General features: G+C 37.8%; 1 protein-coding gene across 1 annotated transcript in view; it reads left to right on the top strand.

Annotated features, from left to right (window-relative positions):
- The window catches only part of SYNPR (synaptoporin), a 290,161-nt gene that overhangs the window by 87,891 nt on the left and 185,074 nt on the right, over positions 1–17,196 (top strand). The window lies entirely within an intron of this gene.

The raw sequence follows: 17,196 nt of genomic DNA, 5'->3' as shown, positions 1-17,196 counted from the left end.
TCTTCAGGTTTAATTCTGTAGAAGAATTATTTTATAGATGGTTCTGTGAACTTCACACCAGGAGTTGCTAAACATTGGGACATCCCACTTTTAGGGAGATAAAGATTTATCAGGGAGTTAAGAAGTTGTTGGTCTTACTTTTTTATTCTATAGTTTCTCATCAACTTTCTCTGGAAGCATTCACATTCAATTTTCTTTCAGTCTTATAGAATAGCATGCCTTATGCTACCACATTCTGAACAAACTGGTGATAATATTAAGGAATAGCACATGGAGGCCAAGGGTTGAATTGTGGAAAACAGCATAGTGTGAGACTCAGTAGCTCCTAAGAGAAAAGAGTGGCTCTGAACCAAGATTGTCCTTTATCCTTCCCACATTTATCAAGCAAATAAGTCGGTCCACCTCTTGTGAATAGCATGAGCCAAGGAATGAAAGAGGCCATGAATAGCACTAATGGAATCACCATATGAAACAGCACTCCTCCCTGAAGCACATCTTGGCTTCATATCTATCTCCTTTATAGTAGTTTAATGGATGACTGGCAATAGATTGTGCTAAACTTGGGACACTTGGGTAGCTCAGTCAGTTAAATGTCTGACTCTTGATTTCAGCCCAGATCATGATCTCAGGGTCATGAGATCAAGCCCCGCATAGGGCTCCTCACTCAATATGGAGCTTGCTTGAGATTTTCTCTCTTTCCCTGTGCCCCTCTCCTCCTGCTGGTATGCTCTTTCTCCATCTCTTAAAAAAAAAAAAAAAGATTGTGCTAAACTTTGGTCAAATGTTTGTTTTTTTACAAATGACTTCCATTTATGTCATAAGATACTGGGTTTTTTTTTTAAGATATTATTTATTTATTCATGAGAGACACAGAAGGAAAGAGAGGCAGAGACAGTCAGAGGGAGAAGCAGGCTCCATGCAGGGAGCCTGACGTGGGACTCTCGGGACTGGATCCCAGGTCCTCAAGATCACACCCCAGGCTGAAGGTGGCGCTAAACCGCTAAGCCACTGGGGCTACCCAAGATACCAGTTTTTAATTATAGTAGTGATACAGGATTTCCTTTGAAAAATAAATTTATCAAAATAAAAACATGAAACAATTTAAAGAATAAAAATGTATAGTATAGTGGAATATAGATAGGACAACAACTACGTTACATAAATGCTTGGTATTTGGGAAATTCTGATTAAATATCTAATGATTTTGCTGTATCACTGGAGACATTTAGGCAAAATCTCTTTTCCAAAGTATCAAATCATCTGAGGGCAATCAGTGCTGGATATCAAATCCAGTTACCTAATGCCTATGTGGTTGTTCCTTTCCAAGTATGCTTTCTCCTGAACAAGTGCTAGTAAGACTGTGTGACCTCAGGGATAGGGTTCTAGAACATTTGATTGCACCACTACAAAGGCAGGGCCTGAGTCTCTCTCATTTATTGCTGTAGCCCCATTACCTAGTAGAGAATATAGAAGAGAGTAAGTGCTTAATAAACATTCTGAAAATTTTCTGGATATTAGTATGTATTCTGTGAAATATTATCTTCTACTTCTAAATGGAGCATCCTTTGTTGAGATTCAGTTAAGATCAAGTTCTCACCTCTCCCTTTCCCCAAAGCCTAGCTATTTATGACAATATGATTGCCTGACCAAAAGGTGTGATTTTAGATTCCCTGTATTTCAGAGTCCTTCTTAGGAACAAGCCTTATAATTCCTTAGCCATGGTTAGGGTTTGTCCTCAAAAAAGAATATGTTCTAAGATAGACCAGTCAGTTTCTGATGGTCAGAACAACTACTCATTGTAATGCTAGGATGTTCAAGCATTTGGCAGAGTTCTGATTCAAAGCCTTTCAATCGATATTTTCTCCCAGCCTATTAAAGTGTAAATAACAATAACAATTATATATATTTAGGTTGCACCTGTGATTTTTAAGTGTATAATGTGGTTTAATATTCAATATATCGTGAAATCATTACCACACTCAAGTTAATTATCATCACATCCATTACCTCACAAAGTTGCCTTTTCTTAGCAAATTTCAAGTGTACAATTATTTCAACTGTTGTTTACCATGTTGTATACTAGGTCACCAGATCTTATTCGTCTTATACCTCGAAATTTGTACCCTTTGACAAACCTCTCCCCATCCCCCTTTCTTCTAGCCCTGGAAACTGCCATTCTCCTCTCTAGTTCTATGAGTTCAAATATTTTTGGATTCCACATATAAATGAGATCATACAGTATTTGTCTATCCATGTGTGGCTTATTTCACTTAACATAATATCTTCCGGGTTCACCTATGTTTTTGCAAATGGCAGGATTTCTTTCCTTTTTTTATGACTAAATAACATCACAGTGTGTGCTTGTGTGTGTGTGTGTGTGTGTGTGTGTGTGTGTGTGTGTGTGACAGAGAGAGAGAGAGAGAGAGAGAGAGAGACATTTTCTTTGGCCATTCATCTGTTGATGAAACATCCTCTAGGTTGTTTCTGTATCTTAGCTATTGTGACTATGCTACAATGAAAATGAGAGTGCAGATCTTTTTGAGATACATATTTCATTTTCTTTGGGTATATATACCCAGAAGTGGGACTGTTGGATCATATGGTAGTTCTATTTTTAATTTCTTGAGGAACTTCCATACTGTTTTCCATAACAGCTGTACCAATTTATTTTCCAACCCATAATATATAGGGTTGACTTTTCTCTACACCGTACCCAACACTTATCTCTCGCCTTTTTGATACTAACCATCCTAACATGTGAAGTGATATCTCATTGTGGTTTTAAATTGTGTTTCCCTGATGATGAGTGATAAGCACCTTTTCATGTACGTGCTGGCCATTTGTATGTCTTCTTTGGAAAAACGTTTATTCAGGTCCTTTCTCATTTTGTAGTAAAGTTTCTCTCTCTCCCCTCCCCCCCTTTTTTTTTACTTTTTGTTGTAGGAATTCCTTATATGATTTGGATGTTAATTCCTTATCATCTATAAGATTTGCAAATATTTTCTCCCTTTCCTTATGTTGCTTTTTCATTCTGTTATTTCTTTGGTTGTGCAACTTTTAGTTTAACGTAGTCCCACTTGTTTATTTTGTTGCTACTGTTCCTCTGTTTTTGATATCATATCCCAAAAAAAAACTGCTGAAAACAACATCAAGGAACTTTTTCCCTATGTTTTCTTATGGGATTTTTATAGTTTCAAGGCTTATATTTAGGTCTTTAAACCAATTTGAATGAATTTTTGTGGGCATTGTAAGATAGGAATCCAGTTTCATTCTTTTGTATGTGAATATCCAGTTTTCTCAACACTATTCCTCATTGTGTGTTCTTGTTGTTCTTGTTAAAGATTAGTTGATTGTATATGCATGGGTTTATTTCTGGATCCTGATTTTGTTCTACGGGTCTATGTGTCTGTTTTTATGTGCATCCAATACTGTTTTGATTACTATGGCTTCGGTATATAGTTTGAAATAAAGAAGTGTGATTTTTCTAGCTTTGTAATCAATATTTTGAGCTGACATTTATGGAGCTCCTATATCTGTGGGACTGTGCTAAATGCTTGATATTGATTTTTCTCATTAAAGCACCACAGAACCCTTTGGGTTAGATGCTATGCTTATCTCCTTTTCTAAAAGGTAGATATTGGGGGTTAGGGATTTTAAGTAACTTGTCAATAAAGCATAGCTAGTGGCATTGAAGCTGCACTCAACCTCAGATCTCACTAGATAGGAGAGCTCTTAACCTCTACTTAGACTTACCCTACCCTTGGTTTTAATTATTTAGGAGGCATTCTTGAGGTGGAAATAACACAAGATTTAGGTGTGGGAGGACCCTTTTTCCCAGGTCTCACACCTACAGCTTTACTGCTGGATGCAAAGTATGAATGTAAACTTCCATCATCTAAAACCACTTTCTCAGTTATTGTATCATACTGATACTTCCTGTACCATTATTTGCTTAGTATGTACTTGATACTCTTCTTTAAGTAGATAGCTCTGAATACAACAAAGAACGCTGTATTTTAAAATTCTTCCTAAATACTGCACAGTGCTTTGAAGGTGACAATTATGTGTTCTCCCCAGCCCCTTAATTACTTTCCCTCCCTTCTCCTCCCACCTCGCAGACAGGTTGTTAGTGAATATTATGGAGTTGTTAAGGACATTCTAGTACCAGACTGAGACTTTCTCCTGGATATTATAAATAGTACTGAAAAATAATTTAAAAGAGGGATAGGTTTTAGAAGGTGTGATTCAATGTCATTTAATATTGTACATTATGTAATACCACTTGTTATTCTAAGAATGTGCCCCACAATTTGAGAATCATGGTTTCAACTCTTTGAGAATTTTTGTGACAAGCAGAACAATAGACCTGAAATCACTCAGTAAACTAGAGAGTTCTTTTACAGCTCTTTCCTTTGGACTGAAGACACATATACTCATAATGTGGCTTTAACATTAATAGCACCTTTAGCTCTTCTTCCTGAAAACACGAATTTCTGTTTTTCAAAAAAATCATCTGGAAAATGTTATCAAATATTGTAGTGGCTGAGAACTTAGGAGTATGTGTCTAGACTTTATATGAGACTACATAGAAGAAAACTCCCTATCATGAGTTTGGGTAAACTCACCTACATGCTGTGCCATTTACTATTCTATCATGGAGTTAGTCAACAGCTCTTTTGAAGCACATGCTATATGTAAGTCACTCTACAGAGAAAAACCATAACCTCACAGACTATGAAAGCAAAAGACTCAAGACTAAATGCTAGCTCTGTCAAGACCTTGCTGGATAATTGCTGAGTTATATCTTGGGAATTGAAAGTAGCTAGAAGTTCATTCACCTCTATTTCATCTCATCTGACACCTACCAAGCCCCTATAAATATATCAGGTGTATGGTCAGCACTAATTATCTTGGTAACAAATATACCATATACCATACGAAATATATCATTTGTACTTACAAGTGAGGCTTCATGGTGTATGGCTTTATATATTTCTCATTACTGTCATTAATCCATTTTTATAAGTAGGAAATTGAAGCACAGTGCATGCCTATACTAATTGGTTAAGTGAGATTTGAACCCTGTTTTAATTGAACCCACAGCTTCTGATTTAGCTGAGGGAGCCTCAATCCCCAAAATACAGAAACAAATGTCTTCTGCCATGTAGGAGTCCACATGTTCCATGGCTGCCTGCCATCTTAAAAGGCACGGGACAGTGCTGAGTTCTGGAGTAATGGCAAGGTGTCTGCCATCCTCATTAACAAGCTTTGTTTGAATCGTTTAGGTGGCATTGTCAAAGTTCCTGAAACCTGCTTTGTGTTTGTTTAATTATAATATAGTCTGGCACTTTGACATTAAATTTTCTTGTTTGGCTGTAATTATCTTCTATGAGAATAAGAGCAGAGTTGGATTATATTTACTTCCCCCCCGCCCCCTCTCTCTCTCTCTTTTCCCCTTAACATGCAAATCTGACTGTGATCACTATGTTCTGATGAACTTCCATTCTGGGTGACTGACCTGGGATCAGCCTTAAGGGATGTGGTATGCAGCTAGCCAGGGTCAACCTGGTGGGAGCCGGAGGCTGGTCATGCAGAACGCAGTGTGGTGCTGCTGTAGGTCAGCACATCAGGCTGTGCCACAAAGTATGCTGTCTGTCTTGGTGGTTGATGGTGTGCCTCAGGTCATAGGAGAACCTCAACAACACAGCGGGGACCCTGCTAAGTGGCCTTTGGTCTTCTTTCCAGATAATTAGGGTTTTTCAAAACAAATGGCCTTGTCCCTCAAGAATCCCGTTACTCTGGGGTCAAGTTTTATTTGGCCTGGCAGTCCTCTTAGGAAAATTGCCATCTCTTTAATTCAGTACTATCTTTTAGTGCAATGTTCCATAGAGCAAAACAGTTATCTTCCACTCAAACACAGTGTTTATGCTTGCATAATGTTCTGACCTGATCCCCACAACACCATAAGAAAGGAATACCTATAATTCAGTGATTTGCATATCACCTTTGCAATTTTCACCATATCCATAATCTACCTTATATCCAAATACACAGCATTATATTTTGTTTCAATCACTATATTTAAAAAAAAAAAACTTAAAAAAAAAACCCCACATGATTATGTAGAACTCCAAAATATTTAGAAGGGAGGATACAAATCTGTGATTTTCTCATGGATAGACTTCACATTGCTTAACCTTTAGAGTTTTCCATTGGCATGTTCAGCTTAATGATCTTTAAATACCACCAGTCCCTGCAGCCCTCACATCTTTCCATATTTGGGTTTGCTGTTGTGTAAAAAGGACTTTAGCATCACTGTGGTATTGTGTGATTAGAACAACTTTGAATGTACCCTTCTAAGTCTTTCCTCATTCCTCTATCAGGCCAGACTCTTCTTTACTAGACGTGTTTCAGAATTTGGAGAATGGTAGAGAAGAATAAGGGGGGAGATGGGAGATGGGAACTGGGTCATAGTCAAAGAGGCCAAGTTTACCAAAGAGCTGGAAGTGAGGAATACAGGAAGAGGTGTGTGGGGTGGGGGCTATTCAGGGATTTGGGGGCTTTGAAGCAGCAGCTGTGGGGTGTGGGGAAAAGCTTTCATGATGTACTGCTATCTGTTAAACGTTGGATCTTGCAGGAAGCTGACTCTGAGTCAAAGACTTGTAACCAGGACATTTGTCAGAGAGGACTTGGATCAACACCTGGGGATAGGAACCAGGCTTGAACAGAGGAAGATGAGCTACAAAATAGTCATAGAAAAGGCTTCAGCTAACTTTGTAGAGGTCCTAAAGATAGGATGACCCATCACAGTTCTGCCCAGTTAGGACCAGAGGTGTGGGCTTTGTGCCTATGCTCAGTCATTGATTGTGGGTTGTCCCAGGAAGAGGGTGTGACTTTGGGTAAGGGTGCCCTCTTCAACTAAGGCAAGCTATGAAGAGGCTGATAGCGGGCCCTGTCTGCCAGTGGCATGATCTATAGCTAAGGTAATATGCCCCTTATTCCTGAATGGATAGCTGGGTGACACATCACAGCATCCACCATGAACTGTACCCCATTTAATATTTTTCAGAAGCTCAAGTGAAGTTTGGAATTTTTTTTTAAACTGTATGTATAGCTTTTGAATGGTGCTTTAAAGTGTGACTATGCAGAGACTGAGCCCCATGGGGTTCCAGGAATTATTTTATTTTTACCCAGAAATTTGATAGTAGATTACCAAAACTATTAATTGGTAACTACTCACAAAACACAAATTCCCATAAATAGAAAAAGGGATGGATTTTTACTATATTTTGATAAAACTATTGTCCTGATCTTCAAAATTAGATATTTTGGACTTTTGTATGAGGAGATTTAGAATTTTGGCTGCATCTGGGCTTTTATTTTTATCAAATTAAGATCAGCAAGAGTAAGAGCAATGATCTTTTTGGAGTTACTGTTAGAGAAATTAGGAATAAAAAATGTATTTTATTGAGTCCCCTTTATATATAGTGTGTAGTTCATTAACTGGATAGAGTGTGTTTGGGCTCCATTTTTAGACAAATGCTTTTGGTTCCAAATAACAAAAATGAGCCTTAAACATAAAAAAGAGGGGGAAGAGGGAATTGTTAGGCTCAACATGACTGGGACAGAGTCCAAATGATGTTATCAGGTTGGCTTCATTGTCAGGCAGCTTTCCCAAAGATGGCTATTGGTAGTCCTGGGTTTACAGCATCCCTGGTTAAGTACTGAGAAGAAGGAATGTCTCCTCTACCAATGGGTCCAGGGAACTCAGTGGGATTAATGTTCTTTGTCTCTGATTGGCTCACTTAAGTGATGTGCCCATTCTTAAAGCAATCACTATGGTTGGGGGTAGGGTATCTTTATTGACCAGGTGGGTGTTATGTGGGAAGCTTGACATCCCATCAGCCCCTCTGGAATCATGTGCATTAAGAAGGCAATAGGGGTGATTCTCCAAAGGAAAATCAACATGCTGTGGTCAATATAAAAATAAAAGATATATGGATGCCAAACAAAACATCCGACATCTATTTTTCTTTACAACCAAAGTGAAAATTCTGTCTCTGCCACTTTTATTTTGCAAGTTACTTCCATCCTCTTTTCCTCACTGTTCTTATATATAAAATGGGGCTGATAATTCTGAGTTGGCAGGGTTGGTGTAATGATAATTTTTTCTTGTAAGGATAATTATTAATGTGCACATAAAAGCACTTTGGAACATAGGAGGTGCTAATAATTAAGAACCATCATTATAGTTAATCGAAAGCGCACTCTGAGCTCTATACTGGCATTTCCACAAGTAGCATTTCACTTTTGGTTAGGAACCTATGAAAGCATCCAAACACTAATGAATTCCACTTTTTCACGAGATATTTAATATTGTCTTAGCACCATGAAGACAAAAGCATGTGATACATCAGCATTTTCCACCCTGCACACAAATTGGCAACTGGGAAAGAATTCTCTCTCTAAAGATCATGATAAACAAATATATTTTGCAGCCTAATTTTGAATCTTCATCAAAAGATTGAATAGAAGTAGCTAGATTTCCAGTCAGGCCTTTCTCTTGAGGGTACATTTAGCAAATCAAAGTAGCAAGAATGCAGCCTCCAAATGATGCTCAGGTGGCTGTTAAATACATCAAAGGCAGGAAACCCAAGAAAAACTGAATGACTATGAAATTCAAGTGTGATGGGTTTTGATGTGAATAACTGAAAGGTTAGAGATAAAAGAGTCTGTGGGCCTGAAAGAAAGGGATCTGTGCTGATCCTTAAAAAAAGATATGGTGTCACTGCCAATTGCTTCCTGAGCTCATACAGCTCATTGCCAACAATGCCAACGACTCCATGTGAGAGGAAATAGAGCAGTCTTTTGGTCAAACTTGGGCATGCATCCTGTTCTGTGAACTTGGGCAAAATATTCTAACACTCTAGATCTTGGATTCCTCATTCTTTCACACATTCCTAGAGACACTCCAACTCCAGCCTGATTGGGATTTTTGCGTGTGTATGTTTTGAAACTCTTTAATGCAGCCTTCCCCAGGGTCTTCTGTCATGTTCCTTCTGCCTAAAATGCTCACCTCTAACTTCTCCCAGCTACTCAGCCAAGACCTCCTTCTTCTTGGAAGTTCTCTCTGCTCTCCTGGATTTCCTTATGCCCTGAAGCTCGCTTACACCCCCAGAGTCCTGTCTCCTCTTTCTTGTGTTTAGATTGTCAGCACCAGGAAGCTGGGGATCGTATCTACTACGTTCCTGGTTGTATGCTGAGCACTAAGAATAGTGCTGGGCTCAATGCAATCCCTATCAAAATACCATGGACTTTCTTCAGAGAGTTGGAACAAATCATCTTAAGATTTGTGTGGAATCAGAAAAGACCCCGAATAGCCAGGGGAATGTTGAAAAAGAAAACCAGAGCCAGGGGCATCACAATGCCGGATTTCAAGTTGTATTACAAAGCTGTGATCATCAAGACAGTGTGGTACTGGCACAAAAACAGACACATAGATCAATGGAACAGAATAGAAAACCCAGAAATGGGCCCTCAACTCTATGCTCAACTAATATGCCACAAAGCAGAAAGGACTATCCACTGGAAAAAGGACAGTCTCTTCAATAAATGGTGCTGGGAAAATTGGACAGCCACATGCAGAAGAATGAAACTAGACCATTCTCTTACACCATACACAAAGATAAACTCAAAATGGATGAAAGATCTAAATGTGAGACAAGATTCCATCAAAATCCTAGAGGAGAACACAGGCAACACCCTTTTTGAACTTGGCCACAGCAACTTCTTGCAAGATACATCTATGAAGGCAAGAGAAATAAAAGCAAAAATGAACTATTGGGACTTAATCAAGATAAAAAAACTTCTGCACAGCAAAAGAAACAGTCAACAAAACCTACAGAATGAGAGAAGATATTTGCAAATGACCTATAAGATAAAGGGCTAGTATCCAAGATCTATAAAGAACTTATTAGACTCAACAGTAAAGAAACAAATAATCCAATCATGAAATGGGCAAAAGACATGAACAGAAATTTCACCAAAGAAGACATAGATATGGTCAACAAGCACATGAGAAAATGCTCCGCATCCCTAGCCATCAGGGAAATACAAATCAAAACCACGATAAGGTACCACCTCACACCAGTGAGAATGGGGAAAATTAACAAGATAGGAAATAACAAATGTTGGAGAGGATGTGGAGAAAGGGGAACCCTCTTGCACTGTTGGTGGGAATGTGAACTGGTGCAGCCACTCTGGAAAACTGTGTGGAGGTTCCTCAAAGAGTTAAAAGTAGAACTGCCCTACAACCCAGCAATTGCACTGCTGGGGATTTACCCCAAAGATACAGATGCAGTGAAACGCTGGGACACCTGCACCCCAATGTTTATAGCAGCAATGTCCACAATAGCCAAACTGTGGAAGGAGCCTCGGTGTCCATCGAAAGATAAATGGATAAAGAAGATGTGGTTTATGTATACAATGGAATATTACTCAGCCATGAGAAACAACAAATACCCATCATTTGCTTCAACATGGATAGAACTGGAGGGTATTACGCTGAGTGAAGTAGGTCAATTGGAGAAGGACAAACATTATATGGTTTCATTCATTCGGGGAATATAAAAATAGTGAAAGGGATTAAAGGGGAAAGGAGAGAAAATGAGTGGAAAATATCAGTAAGGGTGATGGAACATGAGAGACTCCTAACTCTGGGAAATGTACAAGGGGTAGTGGAAGGGGATGTGGGTGGGGGATGGGGTGACTGGGTGACAGGCACTGAGGGGGACGCTTGACAGGATGAGCACTGGGTGTTACACTATATGTTGGCAAATCGAACTCCAATAAAAAAATATACCAAAAAAAAAAAGAATAGAATTGCTGAGCCATAGCAAGTCCTCAATATTTTTTGAATGGATTAACTAATTATTAAAGTGAGATTTACTGGATTCATCACAATCCAACTTCTAATAATAATGTTTTGGCCTATTTATGGGGGAAAACATGGGGATGACTCTTCTTAGAATTGTTTAAAAAAAAAAGGATTGTTTCCATCGCTATTCAGAGCTCTGGCCATGCTTAAAAATAGTCTTAGTGGAGTTCCTCTCTCCGACCTGCCCTTCTCAATCCCTTCCTGGGCCCCAACCTAGGCCATTGTAGACTCTGTCTAACTGTGACATGGAAAGTCCGTGAAACTTGCACCAACGTGTCTTTGTGACTATATGTTTGGTACAGGCATTTGTTCTGGCTTCCTGAGGACATTTGTATCTGTTAGTCCTTCAAGTAATAGGCATCCACTGAGTATCACTTTGCACCTCTCCCTGGACAGAGGAATCTGGCCTTCTGTTTGTCTGAATCTGAAAAACTCTTTCTGTAGGCCAATAGTATTAATAGCACCATCAGCATCCACTGTCATTTATTGAGGACTTACTATGTGCTGCATACTAAGTTAAGGGCAATAATAATTGCTAACAGTTATGACACTGTATGTACCAGAGACACACACGTTTTATATGTGTATATATAATATGTATATTATATGTATATTATGTATACATATAATATATATGTATATATTTATGGCACAACTATATATGTGTATATACATATACATATATGTATATGTATATATGTATATGTTAATATGTATATATATATATACATATTAACTCATCTAACTCTTATAACAATACTAAGGTGGGTACAACTATTACCTCTCATGCAGATAAAAAAAGTGAGGTGAGGAAAGATTAAGTAGTTTCTCCACAATTACATAGGAAGATAGTGGCAGAGGTGAGATGTGAATCAATATAAATCGGTTCAGAGTCTACTTTCTTAGCTCCCAGGCTAACCACATTTTACAGATGAGGAAGCTGAAACTTATAGAAGTAATTTTATGTATGCAAAGTTTCATGGCTTATAAGTAGCAGAAGCAAAATAATAATTCAGGTCTGCCTGACTCTAGTGCTTTGACCCTTAACGACTATGCCCTTTGCCCTTTCCTACACTATGCTGCCTCTTCAGACATGAACAGTGAAGAGAAACTTCTAAGTGTGAACTCATGTTATAAGTAAACTCCAACTCCATTAGGACTAGCAACTTTATTGTCTAACTAAAATGCACTGTCAATAATTAATATTTGAATAATGTTCAATATATCATGGAGAAGACATGAGAATCAGTCCCAGAAATGGTACCACACATTCCTCCTTCTCAAGGTCTTGCATTAGTAGATGCAAAGTGGAATATTAGATTACCTAATTCCAGGCAGTAAGAATCAACTTTTCAGAAATGATACTGCTCTCTGGTTTCAGAGGCAAAAATCAAGTAGGTTCTCAGGTTACTCCACTGTACACGAACTCTTCAAATGGTCACTTTCCATACCCATTTGTGCCACGAGAGGAATAGCCATATACACAAAAGGACCCCTAAAATCTAGCTACTCATTATTCTGGAAGAAATGGTATTGTATGTATGTATATATCTGTTTGTGGAATCTTGGAAATGTGTTATCTTTCCCAGACTCTTGAGCATCATCTTGGGAATACCGCTGCAGCCTCATAAGACTATTGTGGGAATCTAGGAGATAATGTATGGGGAAAGGACTTTGAAAACTGCAAAGTGCTGAACAAATGGAAAGCAGTATTATGAAGATCATCCCAGGACCTCAGTTATTCCTCAAGTGCCTGATTGTTCAGCCATAATATCCAGCCACACAGTAACTTCTTTTTCTGGAATGTGGTGATGAACTAGGCCTCCATTTTCATATTGGGGGATGCTTTTCACTCAGTAAACAACATTTTCTTTTATTTTGTTTTTCATTTTCTTTTATTTTTCTTAACTTCTATTTATAGAAGTAATTAATGATTGAGTTTATGAGTCAGAAATTCCATTTTTTCATTTATGTGGGAAAAATATACTAAAATATCATAAGTAAATTTTAGTTTTTCTTGACTTATACCCTAATTCCCATCTTCTCTCCTTCCTTAGAGGCCAACACTGTAGTGAGTATATAATGATTCTGCTATGCATTATTTTTCCTTTTCTATACATTTTTATGTTTTCCTATACTCCTATACATGAGTATGCCCTGGAAAACTAAATAATATGGCTGGGAGTCTAGCATAAATGATATAATTTTATATGCATTGTTCTTCAACTTGGATTCAACCATGAATCACTGACAAATATGTCTTGGATTTTTATTTGTTGGTTATACACAAACTTAAACCACTCCTTGGAAAAGTTGTGTGAAATTGAACAGGATCAAATGCATCAAAATATATTTTACCCATCTCCTTGCTGATGAATACCGGGGTTATTTTCTTTTTCTCTTTTCTTTTGTTTCTTTTCTTCTTTATTTCTTTCTTTTTTGTATTGTAAGTAAGGCTAAAATAAAGTCTCATTCATGTCATATCTCCTGCATGTATGTGAGTGTGTTTCTAAGATAAAATACTAAGAAGTACAATTATTGGTTCACAGAGTACACAGGTCTCCAAAGTAGCTGCTCATTTCATATTCACTCCTTTCACTGTTAGACAGTGACTGTTTCCCCACTCATCTTGGAACTATAGCCAAATTTCATGTTTGCTAACTTAATGAATAGTAAATGGTATTGTTTTTGTCTCTTTGCTGATAGACTTTTCCAATCAAATGAGCTTTGGAATAGGACAGACCTGAATTCCAATCTTACCTTTTCCCCTTTCCTGGTTGTGCAAACTTGAACTAGCCCCCCCCCTTTTTTTAAATTATTTATTTATTTATTTATGATAGTCACACAGAGAGAGAGAGAGAGAGAGGCAGAGACATAGGCAGAGGGAGAAGCAGGCTCCATGCACCAGGAGCCCAACGTGGGATTCGATCCCGGGTCTCCAGGATCGCGCCCTGGGCCAAAGGCAGGCGCTAAACCGCTGCGCCACCCAGGGATCCCTTGAACAAGCCTCTTAAACTTCTCTTAGGCTGTTTCCTGATACAACTCATTTTATAATTCTATTTTCTGCTCGTTCTTTCTTTTTAAAAAAAATTCACTGTTAGAGTCTAGCTTTAACCCTACTCATTCTCAGACTTTGATGTAAATTAAATCTTGTTTTAACTCTATCCAAGAGATTATTACTAGAAACATTGGAAAGCTGTGTTCATATTGAGCATTTCCTGGTTGGTCCCCGAGGACAATATTAATGAGCCTCTATGTGTACTTAACTTTTGTTCTTGCTTTTTTAAAAAATTGGGCAATTGCATCTGCACATTTTTTCCTTTAATATGGCAAAATCTCTTACCTTTAAAGCAAATCCACTCTCAACTTTTCTGGATCAAAGAGGCCATTCAGCTCTCTTCCAAAGAGAAAATGCTCCGCAGATTTCCCCGGGCAGTAAGTATGTTAAATTGCTATAAGCCACACTGCCAAGATATAACCAAATAAAGCTGAAACACCAAGTCTCATTCTGTTCAGAATTACTTCTGCAGAATTTTAGCTGAGACAATAGAAATATGTTGAAAGAAACAAAAATGCCTTAAATAATCATGCTTTAAACAATTTTTTAGCCAAAACGAATATTAGCCTCTAAAACAATTCTGAGTAGTAGCATCAGAAAAAGCTTGCAACTATCTCATATTTATGGGGCAAAATTTACCTAATAAAATCTTCAGTATAAATAGGTGCATCCATCAAGATATGGATTTACTAGTCCATACCACCATGTGAAAAGCAGTGTGCTATTTATTATAACCCACACATGATGAGTAATAATAGGTTTAAAAAGCTCTAGACCAGACTTATTTCAGGGTCTGACCACTGATCATTAAATAGTTCTGAGGGGAATATCATATGGGGTGCTGGTTTCTGGTTCCAGCCACATTATTATTGGCTATTATCATTATTCCACATTACTCAAAGTTGTTGGATGGCCACCCTTCTTTTCCTAAAACACAGGATTATTGGAGATAATGCTAAAGGCAATTTGCACATTGCTTCTTGAATCCTTTGAGTTATTTCCTTATAATGTTCAGAAGTGGAAATAAGCCTCTTTGTGACTCGTAGTATGTGAATTTATCTTGACGTGTTTCCAGAAGGGTGGCACAAATTTTCAGTGCTGCTGGCAAAATATGTGCAGTAGATATATTATAACAGTAACAAATAATTATAGTAGTAACAAAATAGTTATGACATTTTAAAACTATAATAATTAAAGAGTAATTATTTAATAATTATAACAGTAACAAAATGGCCAGCTCTCATATGGTGAGTGGTTACTATGTGACAGGCATTGTGCTAAGCACTTTATACACATTATCTTATCTGAACCTCACAACAACTCTGTGTGGTATGTATCATAATTGTACCTATTGCCAGATGAAGATGATGAGATTCAGAAAACTAGAGAGAGGCCAAGCAAGCTGCTTGAGTTCACACAGCTCATGAGTACTATCTCTTTATTACATGTGAAGTAAGAATAGCAATAACTAGCAATAACAGATAACAAGCTTTAAATGTTTAACATATACCAATGATTGTATGTATATACATCATTATTATGTATTATATATACACATTATCTCTTTCAATGTATGTGGCTTTATCACTATAACTTTATCTGCATCAGGGGTTGCACTTTAAATAATTTTTCCTTCTTTTTCTCCTTTTTCTTATTTAATATGGGTACAAAATCATTTCTTGGGATTTAAAAAATGTTTGTTCTTGCTAATGGCTGAGAAGAACATCTCTTCTGTTTTACAACATCAATGATTAAAATCCTAGAAATGCATCTATGTAAAAGTTTAACTTGGTGTCTTAATTAACTTCTCTTTACCTCTATTTCCTCATCTCTGGTGAGGATTAAATGACTGAAAACATGTAAAGCATTCAGAGCAGTTCCTGGTCCATAGTAAGCAGCCTTACTAATAAGGATAGTTACTACCTGGAAGGGAACACATAAACCTAACCAATCATCTGTGCTAGAATTCCTCACCAGACAGGGGCCAACTATTAATGCATTGATTGCATACCTAACATCGTTGGGGTGATCACACCTGAACATTGGACAGTCCTTTGTATGACATCAGCTCCACACTTAATTAATTTTGGGGCTCTTATGCCCTCTCTGTGAAAGGATCCTCTAAATGCTCTTCAATTCAGCAATTCATCACGTTGCAAGGCTCCTCAAGGTTTTGTTTTGTTTTGTTTTCTCAGAAAAGCTATTAGCCTAAAAATGAAACTTTGAGAGCTCTCTTTTTGATGAAACAAATTTTATGGGAGTGAAGCTTGAGGAGAGAAATGATAAAATCAACTCTGTGGGTAAGTCAATATGCCTTGTCTAGGGATGGAGAAGGTTTCAATCACTCCTTCCTGAGACATCCTAAATCAGTATCCCTTTCAGAAACAATATTAGTTCAGGCATCCCCTCTTTTTTAACCAACATATTCAGTTCCTAGATTGACAGCATCTTTTTTTCTTAACATGTCAAGAACACTTTTGGATAAGTCTCTGGGCTATCAAGTTGTTAGTTGGAAACCATGTATGAGGGAGGAGCTAAGATCTTCCTCCAGCCCGGGAACCATCAATACCCAAAAACTGACAAAAAGGCAAATAGTAAAATTTAAATATTTCATGCCTGTGAGAACTTTCTGCATATAATTTATTTCAGGCTTTTCTAGGACTAAAATAGTGGGAATATTGATGAGGAAAATATGGTGGGGTGGGTTAGTTCTTGAAGACTTTAAAGGAGAGAGAGAAGAGAAAGTGACTTATTGGGTGCTGAGGTATCTGGGAGTAGTCTTAGCACTGCTTTTGACTGGTTCCTGGAGCCAACCATCTAAACTCTCTCCAGAATCATAGATCTGGGAAATGAGGGAGTTGCTTCAAATTTATAGCTTTTAAACTCATTAATGCAGTGGAACCCTTTAAAATGATCTTAATCAGGACTCTGATATATAAAACAGAAATAGAGATGCTCTGGCTAAAATAGAATAGAATAGAAGGCCCAAAGTGCTACATACCTGGATTCCATTTCACTTATTCCCTCCCTTCCTTTCTCTCATTCCAATCCCTCTCACTCTCCATTTATGGCAGCTTCTGAGGCACCTTTGAGGAATTCTTAGACCCAGAAGATCACAGTAATGAAATCACGGCTTTCAGCAAATCCTAATGTCTTACTTGTTCTGAAGATCTGTGATATCAGAAGCTGAGTCAATACTGGG

Source organism: Canis lupus, chromosome 20, assembly GCF_011100685.1.
Source record: "Canis lupus familiaris isolate Mischka breed German Shepherd chromosome 20, alternate assembly UU_Cfam_GSD_1.0, whole genome shotgun sequence".
Lineage (NCBI taxonomy): Eukaryota > Metazoa > Chordata > Mammalia > Carnivora > Canidae > Canis > Canis lupus.
The sequence above is the reverse complement of the archived record's forward strand: the minus strand, read 5'-3'. Positions and strand labels throughout refer to the sequence as shown.